General features: G+C 40.0%; 1 protein-coding gene across 1 annotated transcript in view; it reads right to left on the bottom strand.

The window, feature by feature from the left end:
- The window catches only part of LOC123940355 (myelin associated oligodendrocyte basic protein), a 52,490-nt gene extending 37,918 nt beyond the window's left edge, over positions 1 to 14,572 (bottom strand). Inside the window, exons 1-2 of the mRNA XM_046003092.1 lie at positions 14,471 to 14,572; positions 7,395 to 7,471 (exon numbers count right to left, since the gene is read on the bottom strand). The gene's annotated coding sequence lies outside the window, so the exon portion shown is untranslated. The remainder of the gene's footprint in view (positions 1 to 7,394; positions 7,472 to 14,470) is intronic.
- Between the last annotated feature and the right edge of the window lie 935 nt (positions 14,573 to 15,507).

Below are 15,507 nucleotides of genomic sequence, written 5' to 3' on the forward strand. Positions count from 1 at the left end.
GAGCCTCATGTAGAGATTACTCAAAAGTAAAATCTCAAAAATTAATTAATTAAATAATTAATTAAAAATACTAAATTATCTCAAAGCATGGAGAATTACTTCAAGTGCTTAGAATACTTACAAATCTTGAATGAATTTCTGTCAAACCTTGCCTCCATTTTACAATTTAACATTTACCCTTTGAAAAGCGAACTCCTTAACAATAAAATCTTTTAAACTTTAATTCTATGAGAAAAGACAGAAGTAAAATACATTTTCAGCAATCATATAAGAATATGGAGGGGAAATAGTAAGTAGGTTTTTACTTACTGGAAGGGACATTTTCTGGGGAGAATGGTAGGAAAATCCCCAACTTAATTTCTGTATATTCCCCAGCAAGAGGGAATCATCTTTCAAGAAATTGTTGGAACAGAAAAGTACAGCATTCATTATTCTATAGATTTCTTAAAATCTGGCTAGCTTATGAAAGGAGAGAAGAAGTGCAAGAGAATCAGCATTTTTGTACAAATACAATGGAATCAGTAAGTTTTTGATTTTTGTTTAATTATTAATATTCTTATAAATGATAATCACGGAACTATTTGGGAGCCATTTGAAGACTGACTGAATATTAGACAACCCTTTTACAAGGTGAAAGAAGATGTACTAACATAGAAAATACGTTTGAAATATCAAGTGAAAGCCACCAGAAGTTAGATTACTTATTGCATGGCATCAACCCAAGGAAGCCAGACATGCCAACTAAAGCTAGCTCACAGCCCATGTGATAGTGTCTCAAGCACCCCCAGACATCTCCAGTGGTAGCAGCCCCAACAGGAGCTGGGACAGGAGCCAGGGGGCCTTCAGCAAGGTGGCTGCATGCTCAGACCCTGTCTTAAAGAGATGAGATACTGGTCATCTGGAGACCTCAAGCAATCTTGGGTAAATTTTCAAGCTGGTGACCTCCTTCTGAAGTGTCAGGAGGAGTTTGGAAATAACTTGTGACCACAGGTGAGAGAGAGGGCCAGGTGACATCAGGCTGCACATGTAAAAATCATATACAGAACAAGACTGAAGTAAATGAAGCTAAATACAACACTAACACTCAGCCATTCTCAAACATTTGTTGAGCGTTGAAGTGCTGGGGATGAATGAGACAGAAGCTTGAGTACTCACGGAGCTCAGGGGATAAGGGAGGGAGACTCATCAGACCATCTCAGGAAAGGAATAGCCAAGGTATGACTGCAATGTAATGAGGGCTCTGGAGGAAGGGAGAGGGATACTAGGAGAGAATACAGTGGCAAAATCATTATAGACTGGGGGGCTAAGGAAGGTCTCCTGATGAAGAGACATCTGTCTGAGATCTGAAGGGTGAACGGAGTCCACCATGAATGGGGAGGACAGAGTTCCAGACAAAGGTACCAAAACTTGATGTACTGGAGAAAACAGAGAAAAGATATAGATGGAGCATTGTGAGGCTGCAGGGTAAGGCTTGGGAAGATCATGCAGGGCCATGAAGGTGAGCTAAAGAATAGGAAGAATGGGAGGCATTGAAAGATCTTGACTGGAGGAGGTAAGTCTTCCCACTTTTGTTCCATGAAGATCAGCCAGGCTTCTTGCAGTGTAGACTGGAGACAGGCATGAGGGGAAGCAAGGAGACAAATGACAGAGGACAGAGACTCCAATTAGGGCAGGGGAGCAGAGGTGGGTCTTGGAAATCTAATAGAACTTAAGGATGGGCTGATGTGGGATTTGATGTTATGGTTTGAGCAAATGACCAATGGAGACATTTACTGAAGTAGGGAAAGCTGCAGGAGAGGGGAGAAACATTCATTTATTCAACATATTAACTGAGAACATACTGTGTGCCAAACATGTTAAATCTGAGATGCTTATGAGGATCTAGTGTTGATGATGACACATGGCAGAATGGAAGCATGGCAGATGCCTCCAAATTGCTAAGGGTTAGAGCAAAGATTGTTTCTTACAAGTAAACAGTTTGATTGTGTCCCATTTGTTGTTATTATTACAAATGGTGTTTTCATGAATAAAGTTGTGTACCCATCATTTCACACACATGCAATATCTGAGGGATGTATCTCTAAAAATGGGATCACTAGGTCAGAGAATCTGTGCACTTGTAATTCTGCAGATTTTAATAGATGTTTTCCAATTTTCTCTTCATGGGACTTGTACAAATTAATATTCCACAAACAATGCATGAAAGAGCCCATTTTCCCATCACCTCAACAATAAGAGTAAGTTATTAAACCCTCAGATTTTTGCCAGTCTGATAGGTAAAATGTCTCATAATGCAAAGTAGACAGGGTAAATCTCAAATGTTTTAGATTTGGGAAGTCTGTAATTATGACTTACCATATTAAAAAAATAAGGGAGAGAATAAGAACGGTAATAAATACTAAGAAAGCATTCACTAAAATTCGATACCGAATCATGATAAATACTCTTAATATAGAAGGAAGAGAAAGGGATGGTCCTAATATTATTAAAAGCTAGCTACCAAAATATCTATAACAACAACTTACCAGGGGTGAAATTTGAGAAATATTTTCATCTAAATCAGACACCCCAGAAAGGATGCTCTCACTATTCAACACTGTACTTGAGTGAAATCTTAACAACAACCACAAGCAAAACAAAACACTAAAACTCTACAAACTAATTAGAATTAAAAACAAGATTTCTGGACCAATATTCCAAAATCAAAATAATTTCTACAGATTAGGAAGATTCAACTAGAAATGTAAAATAAAAGAATTTCATTCAAGCTGACCACAAAACCACAGAACACCTTCAGGCAAAAATATATCTAATAAAAGAAATGCAAGACCTTCATGAAGAAATTTGCAAATCTTTTTTGAAGGCTGCAAAAGAAACAGTCAATGTAAGTATACTGAATATCTCCCAATAAATCTGTAAACTTATTGCTATTCCAATAAATATCAAATATTCATGTCATTGACAAGATGATTACATCATTCTTATCAAACTTTAAGAGACCAAGATGAGTCAAGACAATTTTGAATAAACATATGGTCTTGTCCTACCAGATGGAGACACTCATCGTAAGCTATACTAATTAAAACAATGGAGTATTGGGGCTCCTGGGTGGCTCAGTCAGTTAAGCGTGGGACTCCTGATTTCAGCTCAGGTTTTGATCTCAAGGTCCTGGGATTGACCTCCTCTGGCTCTGCCCTCAGTAGGGCGTCTGCTTGAGGATACTTTTTCCCTCTCTGCATCTCCCTGTTCTCATGCTCCCTCTCTCTCTCACTTTGGTTCTCACTCTCACTCTCAGATAAATACATAAATAAATCTTAAACAACAACAACAATAAAGTATTGCCTTGGAAATAGACCAATAGATCAATGAGACCAAACAGCTCAGAAACAGACCCACATAGGTATAGTAGTATGGTTCATAACATAGGGGACTTTTTTTTTCCCACTGGTAAATGGACTCAAAAGGGAGACAGCTAATAACCCCAATAAGAATTTTATATGTTATATATATAATATATAAAATTCTCTCATATATATGTGAGAGAATTATCTTTATAAGCCAGTAATTCTATACAAATACCCTTAACTCTGGAGGCCTCAAGGACATGATGGCAAGGAAATGTAAATGTAAATCAATGCCCACTCCAGACTGACCCCCAGAAAGAGAGTTAAAGAAGGTCTTTGCGAAAGGTGAGCAAGAGGCAGCGGACCAGTGGGCCTGGGAGACACGCAGGGGGTGAGAATTCAGAGAACAGACACTGGGCTGGAGCTCCGCCCAAGGAACCCAATGGGCTGTCAGAGTCCCTGCTGCTGGCACCTGAGGAATGCTTTGTGGAAGAGTTGTTTCTGGAATAAAACCTGGAGGTTCAGCGGTCTCACTCACCTACCATTGCCTTCCAAAGGCTGCTCAGCCCCAGCTCCTCCACTACAAAAAGAAATATCACTGTGGCGCAAACTCATTCCACATTTCATACAGATATTTATTTGGAATCAGGGTGCTTTTTGACAGAGAGCAGGATCTTGCCAAACTCCAGCACTGAGTTGGGAAGCAGCTGAGGCTTTCAGATAACAGCATAAAAGGGCCTCGGTTTGTCTAGGGGGTGATAGCCCATCTGGAGAGAGAACAAAGCCCTGCTTGCTTTGCTCCGTGCCAGGCGACAAGGACACAGCACAGTGGTCCACTCTTGCATAGACTTATGCAGAGCCCTTTCTGACAACAAACTACCTACTCCCGCTATTACAGGGAAAGGAGCAAGTGTGACCCTGGGTTGGTATCCTTAGCACATAGCTAATGTATTCAGCAAATGTTTTGGAAGCAAAAACCTTGCTTATTATAATGGTGGCAGATAAACATGTAAGAAGTATCGTAATTTTTTGAATGTAATTTTGATAACATGACATTGTTTTTTCTAAAAATTATGCAATACATTGCTGTGGTGTATGGGTAGGGAAGCTTACACTAGAATTTTATGTGGATGACTATTTCCACAATTTTCTATAAACAGGGGACAGGAGAGTCCAAGAGAAAGAACCAAAGGCATGAGTTTGTTTCCTCATGTATCCATTTTCCTACTTAAAAACTTCAGAGGCTTCCTGCAATTACAAAGTGAAGTTCTGTGCTTCTTAATTAATATGTCACACAAGACTCCTTGTGATTTGGTCCCTGCCCACCTTTTTCCTGTACAGGGAACCAAGCTTCCAGATTTACATTGTCTTATAGAAAAACCTACATGTTAATTTGGCTTATGGTCACAGCAGTAGGGGAAAGGGGGAGACCTAGATTAACTGAGGGACAGATTTATTGCTCCACTGACAGCTCAGGGAAAGTGAGAGCTGCTAAACTGGGTTCTCCAAAGGGCATCAGTCTCAGGAAGACAAAGAAAAGAACCAGCCAGAGAGAAGCTGAAATGAGAACCAGATTGTTGAATTTTTGTGTCCAAGGCTACAATCTGCCTCACTCAATAGCAGCTACACTGGTAGACTTACTCAGATGGATAAAATGTCACTTATCTTTGTTCCATTTTGTAGTAATTTTTATGCTCCCATCTTTATATTTAGTCTATTATATTGAAAGCATTCATCTAATCAAAGAAGCAGGAATAGGGGTCAAGAACGAGTCCAAGGTGCCTAGTTCATGGAACTAGGTGAGTGGTAGAAGCATCTTCTAGAAGAGAAGCTTTAGGGAAAGAGAATGAATCATGAGTTCAGTTTTAGGTGCACTTGAGTTGAGGTGTTTGAGGGGCATCTAGATGGAGATAGCAAGTGAACAATTCAACAGAGAAATCTGGGTAGAAGACAGAATTTAAGTTGTTGGGAGTATAGGTAGAAATTGAACCCAGGGGCATGGATGGGATAGCCGGTGGCAGAATGTGGAATGAGGAGAGGGTAGGACAGTGCCTCGGGACCCTCCCACATTTGCAGGGCAGGCGGAAGGGAAGTATTTGTCAAAGAGTAAAGAGAAGAGTCAGAATAGGGTAGGGAAACTGGAATGTGTGGTATCATAAGAGCCAAAGGGAAGAGTTTCAAAAGAGAGAGTGGTCAACTTGGCAGAATGATTCTAAGAGGTGGTGTGATATGAGGACTATAAATAATATATAGAGGGGCACCTGGCCAGCTCAGCCAGTAGAACATGCAACTCTTGATCTTGGGGTCATGAGTTCAAGTCTCATATTGGGGTAGAGATTACTTAATAAATAAAAGTTTAAAAAAAAGAAAAATAGTACATTGAATTAAGTGATATGGAGATAACTGATGACTTTGACAATAATGTTTCCATGGAATGGCTGAGACAGAAGGTAAATTAAAGGGTTTGTGAAGAGAATAGTGGCTGAGGATAAAGAGAGACACTGTAGACAACTCAGGCCAGAGATCTGAGAACTAAGGGCAGGAGAGCAGTAGTAGCTAGAGGAGTATGTGTTTTCCAGACTTTTTTTGTTATTGTTGTTGGGGGTGGGGGAGAATTGGTTGGCTTCTTGATTTAACTTCTTTGTTATAATGAGACTGATCAGAAGCATAAATGCTGAGAGGAAGAGACTGAAATAAAATAAGAGAGAAAATAATTAGTATGCCTAAGAAAACCCTGAGGAGATGTAGTACAGAGCACATTTAGAAGGGTTAGCCTTTGTTGGAAGAGGGAAAACAGTTGACTGCATGAAGTTTCCATCAAATGGATTCCATTTTTCCAGTGAAATGGGAAGCAAATGTACCTGAGAATGACAAAGCTGAAAATGTGAAAAGAATAAAAGAGATTTTGTAAACATTTGAAGACCAGGCTGCCAGGTAGTAATGATGACCTGGTTCGGGTCATTGACCATTAATGTGTAGTGGTAACAGTCTGCCCCACTGTTTTTCCCCAGTTGTTCTCAACAGCCAGGGTGCATACAGAGAGAAGACACGTGGTTCATCTAGGGTTGGGAGATAATTTGCAGGAAAATAATTGGAAAGATGGATTCCAGAATCCATAAGTAATAGAAAGAAAATAGGTAGAAAAGAGCAATTGATGAACAGATTCATAAATTGATGGAGAAATGGAAGGGAAAATCAACTCAAGTACCTAGTAGAAGAATAGTTGTGGTGGAGTACTTAACAAAGCAAGCTGAAGGAAAGGAGGGTTGTGAATGAATGCTAGATGTTTGCACCGTTGGATTCAGAATGGAGTCGTTTCAAGAACTGCCAAGTTCCATAGCATGCAATGGATGGATGAGGAATAGTGGGTAATTCACTGGAAGGGTAAATCGTTCATTCATATGGACATAAAGTCACGTATGCTGATGGATGGAGGTGGGAGGGCAGGGGGTAGGGGGCTGACTACAGAAGCATCAGTGGAGAAGATATGACTAGAAGCCAGGTGAAGACCGGCACAAGTTATGAAGCACAAGTTTCAAAGAACAGAAGACTAGCTAGAGAGGGAAGGAGCAGTGACCTGACAGTGGCAATGGGGAGGACACTGGTCCACTAAACTCTGGAGCCACTTGGAGTGTAAATACTCCCCATTGACAGGCTTACATATGAAGCTTGTTCTCAGTGCATTTCAAGGAAATGGAAGGAATTTCCTGAGTAGGGTTTGAAGATGCAGGGGAAGGAAGTCTCTCTTTCACGGAATGGCTCTTCCCCCATGTGTTCATAGTGCATGAGTTTGCCAAAAGTGGATAAATGGCGGCTGAGGTCATTATCCCTCTCATGCAGAGACATTTTTTTCCATATCTCTATCTCCCAAAACCTAGGATACTGTGAAACACCTGGAATAAGTTTTTCTAAAGTGTTTAACTCTTATTGAAAATTTGATTGCTCAGTCTTTTGCTGATTCTGCATTCTACTTTGACATTTTAAATACTAGTAATCATTATACAGTAATTTAGATGCAGATCCAAAAGAGTACAAGAAATTCATCTGTACCTGTATTTTCATCTGTACACATTTGGTGATTAGATCTCTGTTATGAACTTGTCTTGGTATCATTTGCTCCTTTTTCCCTAAAAGTGAAGCAGTAGAATGTGTTCTGGTTAATTTAGCATTTTGGTTAAGTTGTAGTTAATCCAAAAGTATTATACACAGAGATTCACTTTCACCATTCTAGGAAGGATTATGATGATCAATTAAGATATTACCTGTCATGTGGGGACTAGAAAGAGAATATAATAACAAAATTGTATGCAAACTTAATTTATCATTATAGAGAATGCTATATGTCCAGGTAATTCACTGTCATTAAATAAACACTCTTCAATCACTTCTCCTAGTAAACCTGATGTCTACAAATCTGATTTTTGCTTATAACACTAATGAATGGAAGTCCTAAAATAAATGAAATTTTGGAGTCTGGCTTCAAAAACGCAAATCATAGCAATTAAGTAAAGCATCTCAAGAAAGGAGTTGGAATGTCCTCCTCCCGTGGAGATCTGAAAGAGAGATGTGTTTTTTACATTAAAAACTCAAGGAAGGAATCCAATTTGATAAGGCATTAAACTGAGAACTTCACAGTATTGATCTTGCTTCCCGGGCAATATGGAGATTTGTGGCCATCCATAACCATTTACCCCTTCTTTCTTACTATATATCAGATCTTGGGAGTGTTGTTTGAACAAAGATGTCTTCTAGATACAAAGTAACCTGCAAAAGAAACCTATCATTCAGAGTGGTTGTTCTTTTAAGGTTCCTGTACCCAATCCCAATGTTGTGGGGGAGGGGCATGTCCCCCCATCACGCACACAGCACCAAGCAATTCTGGGACATCAGCAGGGTGTCAGGGAATTCAACTCAGTTCTGATGCTATCTACCTGAAAATAGCATCAGATTCCACAGGTTAAGAATTCCATCCCACAAGACTGCCTCCCACCCCCCACCCCTCACTTCAGACTCCAGGCCAATGGCAAACCCCAGGCTGTTACTCATGCTTCTGACCAATGCGCTACAGCTTGGAGGTTTTAACAACCTCCACCCTCTCCCCCACCCCCGCCCTTAGGTTCCCTTAATTTACTACAGTGCCTCACAGAACTGGGGGAAACATTTATTACTATCAACAGCCAGGTCAGGAGATACAGTGGATGAGGTTTGGGGAAAGGAGGAGGAGCTTCCATGTCCTCTCCAGGCACATGTTGTCCCCACATCTCCAAGCATTCACCAGCCCAGAAGTTCTCCAAACCTTTGGGGTTTTATAGAGGTTTCATTACACAATCATGATTGACTAAGTCACTGGCCATTGGCCAATTCAACCTTCAACGGCTCTCCCCTCCCCAGAGGCCAGGGAGCAGGACTGAGATTTCCATCTCTCTAACACATGGTTGGTTCTCCTGTCACCCTGCCCCCATCCTCATGTATCTAAGGCGTTTCCAAGCTCATCTAATTAACACAAAACAAGATACTTTAATGCCCTTGTAGAAAACTTCAAAGGTTTTAGGAACTAGAAACCATAGACAAAGACCAAACACACAACAGAAATATGTTTTGGTCATGTGAATGACCAAATATATGTATTTCTTATAAATCACAATATCACAGTTGTCTTAGTTGATAATTTATCTTAGGTGATAACTAATCGTAGTAATAATGATGCAATTGACAACTCGGTATTGCTAACTGTAAAAATTATTGTAATATTTCTCTGTCAAATCAGATGAGCATGTTCCTTTAGAATTTAAATTAATTTTTAAAAATAAACTGCAAAAGGGGCGCCTGGGTGGCTCAGTGGGTTAAAGCCTCTGCCTTCGGCTCAGGTCGTGATCTCAGGGTCCTGGGATCGAGCCCCGCGTCAGGCTCTCTGCTAGGCAGGGAGCCTGCTTCCTCCTCTCTCTGCCTGCATCTCTGCCTACTTGTGATATCTGTCTGTCAAATAAATAAATAAAATCTTAAAAAAAAATAAACTGCAAAAATAAACTATTGGGATTACACTAAAACAAAAAGCTTTTGCACAGCAAAGGAAACCATCAACCAAATGAAATCAATTGGGAGAAGATATTTGCAAATAATATATCTGATGTCATCAGGGAAATAAACATTTTCTAATTAAAAACAGGGCGCCTGGGTGGCTTAGTCAATTAAGCGTCTGACTCTTGATTTCAACTCAGGTCATGATCTCGAGGTCCCCAGATCAAGCCTTGAATTGGGATCTGTGCTCAGCATGGAGTCTGCTTATCCCTCTTTCTCTGCTCCTCCCGCTACCAAGTATCTCTCTATCTCTAAAATAAATAAGTAAAAATTTTTTAAAAATTGTAACTTTATAATGGAGATTCTTGCAAATGCCTTCTCAACCAAGTGCTCAACATTTAATCATAAACCCTCTGCGGTAGGCAACGTGGCCCTCCCAAGCAATTTCCAAATCCTAGTTGATGACACCATGAATTACGTAATCTTACATAGCAAGAAACTTTGCGGATATTCCTTAAAATAGGAAGATTATCCTGAATTGTTTAGGTGGGCCCAATCTAATCAAATGAGCCCTTAAAAAGCCACAATTTTCTCTGGCTGAAATCAGAGAAAATATGACAAAGAGGTCAAAGACAGTTGAAGCATGAGAAGAGTTCAACCCACCACTGCTGACCGGAAAATGAGGGGCCCAGGGACCTGAGCCACGTGGAAGTGAATTCTGCCAACACCTAGCTTGGGTATAGATTCTGCCCCAGAGCCTCTAGCCAAGAGCCTAGCTAGCCAACACTTTTTATTTCAGCCTTGTGAGACCCTAAGCAGAGTACCAATCCTACTGGACAATTAATTACAAAACTGTTAGCTAATAAACGGGCATGGTTATTTAACACACTCAGTCTGTAATAATTTGTTACACAATAATATAAAATGAATACTCTCACTGCTGTGCATCACTGAAAATCCATCTATCTTCATAATTAATTTTTGAACTGGCGTACACATTCCATGAACCTGTCTGCATCAGATGTCCTGGGTCTTAAAAGCTATTGCTTCAGAGTCTGAATACTGCCCTACTTTCCCCATGCACATTCACTCCAAATGTGGGTGCTGTATATGAACTATATTTTCTTTTCTGTATTCTTGATACCCTGGCACCTATTGATCCTGGAGACATTGTGCCAGAAATTATTCATACTAGCTCATCCTAAATTCACCTAGTCTGTTTACCTCACTTCACCTAGTCTTTCCTGAAAAAACAAAAAACAAAAACAAAAAAAGCAATAAAGTTCTTGTTCATGCTTTCCCCTCATTCCCTCTGGCTCCTGATCAACACTGGTACTTCCTGCATGGTCAGGCATGCATCCTCCTTTTGGGAACTGTGAGTAACAATGGCAATCATCTGATCTGCTGCCCTCATCATGCATGAATGAAAACAAAATCCTGAGTACATTTTAAAAACAGATTGGTCTTTTCTGAGATTAAGAGTTTCTTTAAGGGACGCCTGGGTGGCTCAGTGGGTTAAAGCCTCTGCCTTCCGCTCAGGTCATGATCCCAGGGTCCTAGGATTGAGTCCCCGCATTGGGCTCTCTGCTCAGCAGGGAGCCTGCTTCCTCCTCTCTCTCTGCCTGCCTCTCTGCCTACTTGAGATCTCTGTCTGTCAAATAAATAAATAAAACTCTTATGGTTTGTCTCCCTCCCAATCCCATCTTGCTTCTTTTTCCCTCCCTCCTCCCACAACCTCCCACCCTGCCTCTCAAATTCCTCATATCAGAGAGATCATACGATAGTTGTCTTTCTCTGATTGACTTATTTCGCTTAGCATGGTACCTTCTAGTTCCATCCACATTGTTGTTGGGGGGTGGGAGGATAGGTATAGGGTGGCTGGGTGATGGACATTGGGGAGGTATGTGCTATGGTGAGTGCTGTGAAATGTGTAAGCCTGATGATTCACAGACCCGTACCCCTGGGGCAAATATTATATGTTAATAAAAAATGTTTTTAAATTAAATTAAAAATTAAAAAACAAGCAAACAAAACCCAGATTCGTCTTTTAACCACCCAGAGCACAGCTAACACCACCAGGTTTTACCTAATGCACTAGGGGTAACAGAGCAACAGAAACCAGAGAGGACTGGGAAGCCAATAAAAGAGGTCACTTTTGGAGCCTATACAATGGAACCTAATCCTACGGTCCCAGCCAGCCCAGCAGATTTCTAGGTTGTGGAAAGCTCAATTCCCATCCACAAGACTCTTCTGGCCTTGCAAACCTTCCATGTCCTGGCCCCTAATTCTTTTGGCTGAATGACAAAAAGAGGCCACTCATTTTCCAATCCAGGATGGCTCATCATGGGAACATACAATTCTTTAAGTAAAAGTCTCTTTCTCAAACTCCAAGGTGATCTCTGTGGACCAGATAAGGCAATCAAAATAACTAATGTTCATTTTCGCAAAAGCCGAGTTTCTCAACATTAAATTGTAGCATGTGCAGAACTCCAAATTTCTAATCTACTTCCATATTTAGAAAAGAAAGTATTTATCTGCCTCATCCAGGGAGCAGTCCTATTAAAGCCATAATACATTTACTTGACTACAAAGATTATATAACATGTTAATGAACTGCCCTACATTTATATTTATGATGACTTTGGCATTTCCTCTGGGGGGAAAATGGATGCTTTATATTTGGAAATCTTAAGAATCTATTTTAATACCGTTCCCCAAACAAAGGAAATCTACTAGGAAGTTGGTCTCTATCTTCAGAACAATAAAACTGCCAGCCACCTACAAACAGAAGTTTTCTAACTTACAAACAAAATGGAAGTTCTTTCTTTTCTCAGCACCCTGCCAGCTTGCTAATGGTTGCCGGGGAGCCTGGAGTGGCCATCCAGGACCACTCTTGTGAACAGTATCTGTTTTCAGCAGATGGTTTTGCTTAGAAAGGAATGATCACGTTCATGAAAGGAACACTCATAAAGCAGTAGACATGAACATAACACATGCAAAGAATCTATGTTAAATACTTTACTATATGACTATCAAGTTCATATACAGATTGTTGCAATTATCCTTTTTAATACAGGGCAGCACTTACACACTTTTGGTGAATACTTGGGAATTACCAGTAAAAGCTCTGATTTAAAATTTTTTTGTATTTTCTTGTAAGATTTTAGGTACTCATTTAAAATTCTAGTTACCATTAAAGAAACCAGACTTCAAATTAACAGTCTGTACAATCAGGGGTACCTGGGTAGCTCAGTCAGCCTGAGCCTTCAGCTCAGGTCATGACCCAGGGTCCTGGGTTCGAGCCCTGCATTGGGCTCCCTGCTCAGCAGGGAGTCTACTTCTCCCTCTCCCCACTGCATACTGTGTGTCTCTCTCTCTCGCTCTCTTTCTCTCTCTCTCAAATAAATAAATAAAATCCTTAAAAAAAAAAGTAAGTAGTCAGATACAAGTATGAATTTGGAGATGTATGATTTGAAATGCAAGCATATTCCTTCCAAACTGCATAATCTGGACTTAATCATGAGAAGACATTAGACCAAACCCAAAACAAGGGATATTTATTATTTATTTATTTATTTTTAAAATTTATTTTATTTATTTGTTTGTTTATTTATTTTTATTAACATATAATGTAGTATTTGCCCCAGGGGTACAGGTCTGCGAATCATTAGACTTACACATTTCACAACACTCACCATAGCACATATCCTCCCCAATGTCCATCACCCAGCCACCCCATCCCACCCCCTCCACCCCCCAGCAACCCTCAGTTTGTTTTGTGAGATTAAGAGTCTCTTGTGGTTTGTCTCCCTCCCAATCCCATCTTGTTTCATTTTTTTAACAAGGGACATTTAACAAAATAACAAGCCTGTACTCTTTTAACTTGTTAAGATCATGAAAGAGAATGCCCATGTCAGGTAAAGACTAAAGACACATGGTAATCCAAGTGATGCATGATCTGGGACTGACACCCGGAGCAGTGGATAAAACCTAGATTTTTGTGGATTAGATAATAGTATTTTCTTAATGTTTGTTTTCTGATTTTGATCATATCTGAAAATTAATCTCAAATGGCTCAGAAAAAATAATATGTATATGTACATACAAAGAAAGAGAATGATAAAGCAAATGTGGCAAAATATTAACATTTCAGTGATCTGGAGATTTTTGTATAGTTTTTGTACAGTGATTTATGTATAGTTTGGAATTTTTCTGCTAACCTGAAACTTTTTTTTTTTTCAAGTAGGCTCCACACGCAATGTGGGGTTTGAACTCACAACCCCGAGAACAGGTGTTGCATGCTCTACTGACTGAGCCAGCCAGGTGCCCCTGAAACAATTTTTAAAATCCACTAAGGCATTGTCCTTTTAATCCAAATAAACATAAAATAGCATAGCTATACAGCTAACAGCAATCTGCTTTTTTCTTCCTGTTTCATTCACAAAGCAGTAAAAATAATTTCCGCTATTTTTCTCCTAATATTCTTGGCAAGTTCATTGCTTTATTCCCTTGACACATAATGTTTTCTTTCCTTGTTCCACCCACCATAACACTGGAAAACTTTGGTGTCTAAGAAATTCTGCACAAGACAAAGCATTAACATCTTTCCATCTAAGGTTGCTAATCTACAGGGAGCAAGATTCTTAGAAGATTTGGGCTTTCTTGTTCCATTAGTATACCCCACAGATAAACCCAGCTGCATGAGGGAAGTTGTTCCTAGAGAAGAAGAAAAAACTCGTTTTCAAATCATGACAAACAATAAAAGAAGAAATAGAAAAAGAAGAAGCTAATAGTTCCATTAATCTAGCTCCAGAAACATGAGGCTTTAAACCCGAAAGGATCTGAGCGTGGGTTTGGAGCCTCTCCCCAAGCTCAGACCATTTCCAAACATTAGGTGGAAAACTCCAGGAGGAACCCTCTGCTCACATTAGAATGACGTTGGTGTCCTCTGCTCTTTTCTCCATCATTTTATGTTCTCCCAATCTTGACTGCTATTAAAGAAAGTTCCCCCTGGAATACAATGAAATGGCCCCCACAAAAATATGCTGTTGCCACTTGAAGATGAAGGACAACCTGAAGTTAGATGAAAACCTATGGAATTCCCTTACCTTCAAGTAACAGTTGTGTGAAACAGGCTCCAAGTCTGTGCCAGGTCCCTGGGGGAGTTGAGGCTACCTCAATGCATGCAGAATATATAGGGAGAGATTATATATCCGGGTTTTTCATTACAAAAGGTATTTTTGATGGGTTCTCAGCCAAGATCCACTTAAAAACAAAAGCCACACAAAGACTACAAAAAGGCCACACAAAGTTTAAACAAAAGGCTAAAGAAAGACCAAACAAAAGCCAAAGAAAGTTTAAACAAAGAGTGAAACAAAGACAAAACAAAGGCCAAAGACAAAAACAAAGACTAAAACAAAGGGCAAAGGAAAATCTAAACAAAAGCTAAGCTAGGCTACAGCCATACCATACACACACACACACACACTGACGCTATATCTTTACACACACCCACATATTTCAGTCCCCTACCTTCCACATCCCACATAATCCACTCCATGTGAAATCCTTCACCAAGGCACACTCCACACCAACTCCTCACACCAAACCGTATGCCAGATCCAACCAAACCAACATACCAGCTCACCCTACCAAACCACACACCCTTCACCCAGTGCCCACACATGTGGACATGGAGATGCACATGGAAGGGAAACAATAAGAAGAACTTGGGGGGAAGACAGTCATCTATAAGTTACAGAGAGAGATTTGGTACAGATCTTCTCTCACAGGTCTCAGAAGAAACCACTCCTGCTGACACTTTGATCTAAGATCCTAGCCTTGAGAACTGTGAGAAAATACATTTCTGTTACTTAGGTCACCATTTGTGGTATTTTGTTACTGCTACCCTAGCAAACCAATACACCATAGTCCCTGTAAGTACTACTTTAATTAGTTTTTGTACTTATCAAAATAATACCTGCATGAAGTTATTTATAATGGTATTAAAAGAATTATGTTGTGTGTCAACCATACCCCTTTTTATTTATTTTTTTAAAGATTTTATTTATTTAATTGACAGAGAGAGAGATCACAAGTAGGCAGAGAGGCAGGCAGAGAGAGTGAGAGGGAGGCAGGCTCCCTG

This window comes from Meles meles, chromosome 4 (assembly GCF_922984935.1).
Source record: "Meles meles chromosome 4, mMelMel3.1 paternal haplotype, whole genome shotgun sequence".
NCBI lineage: Eukaryota > Metazoa > Chordata > Mammalia > Carnivora > Mustelidae > Meles > Meles meles.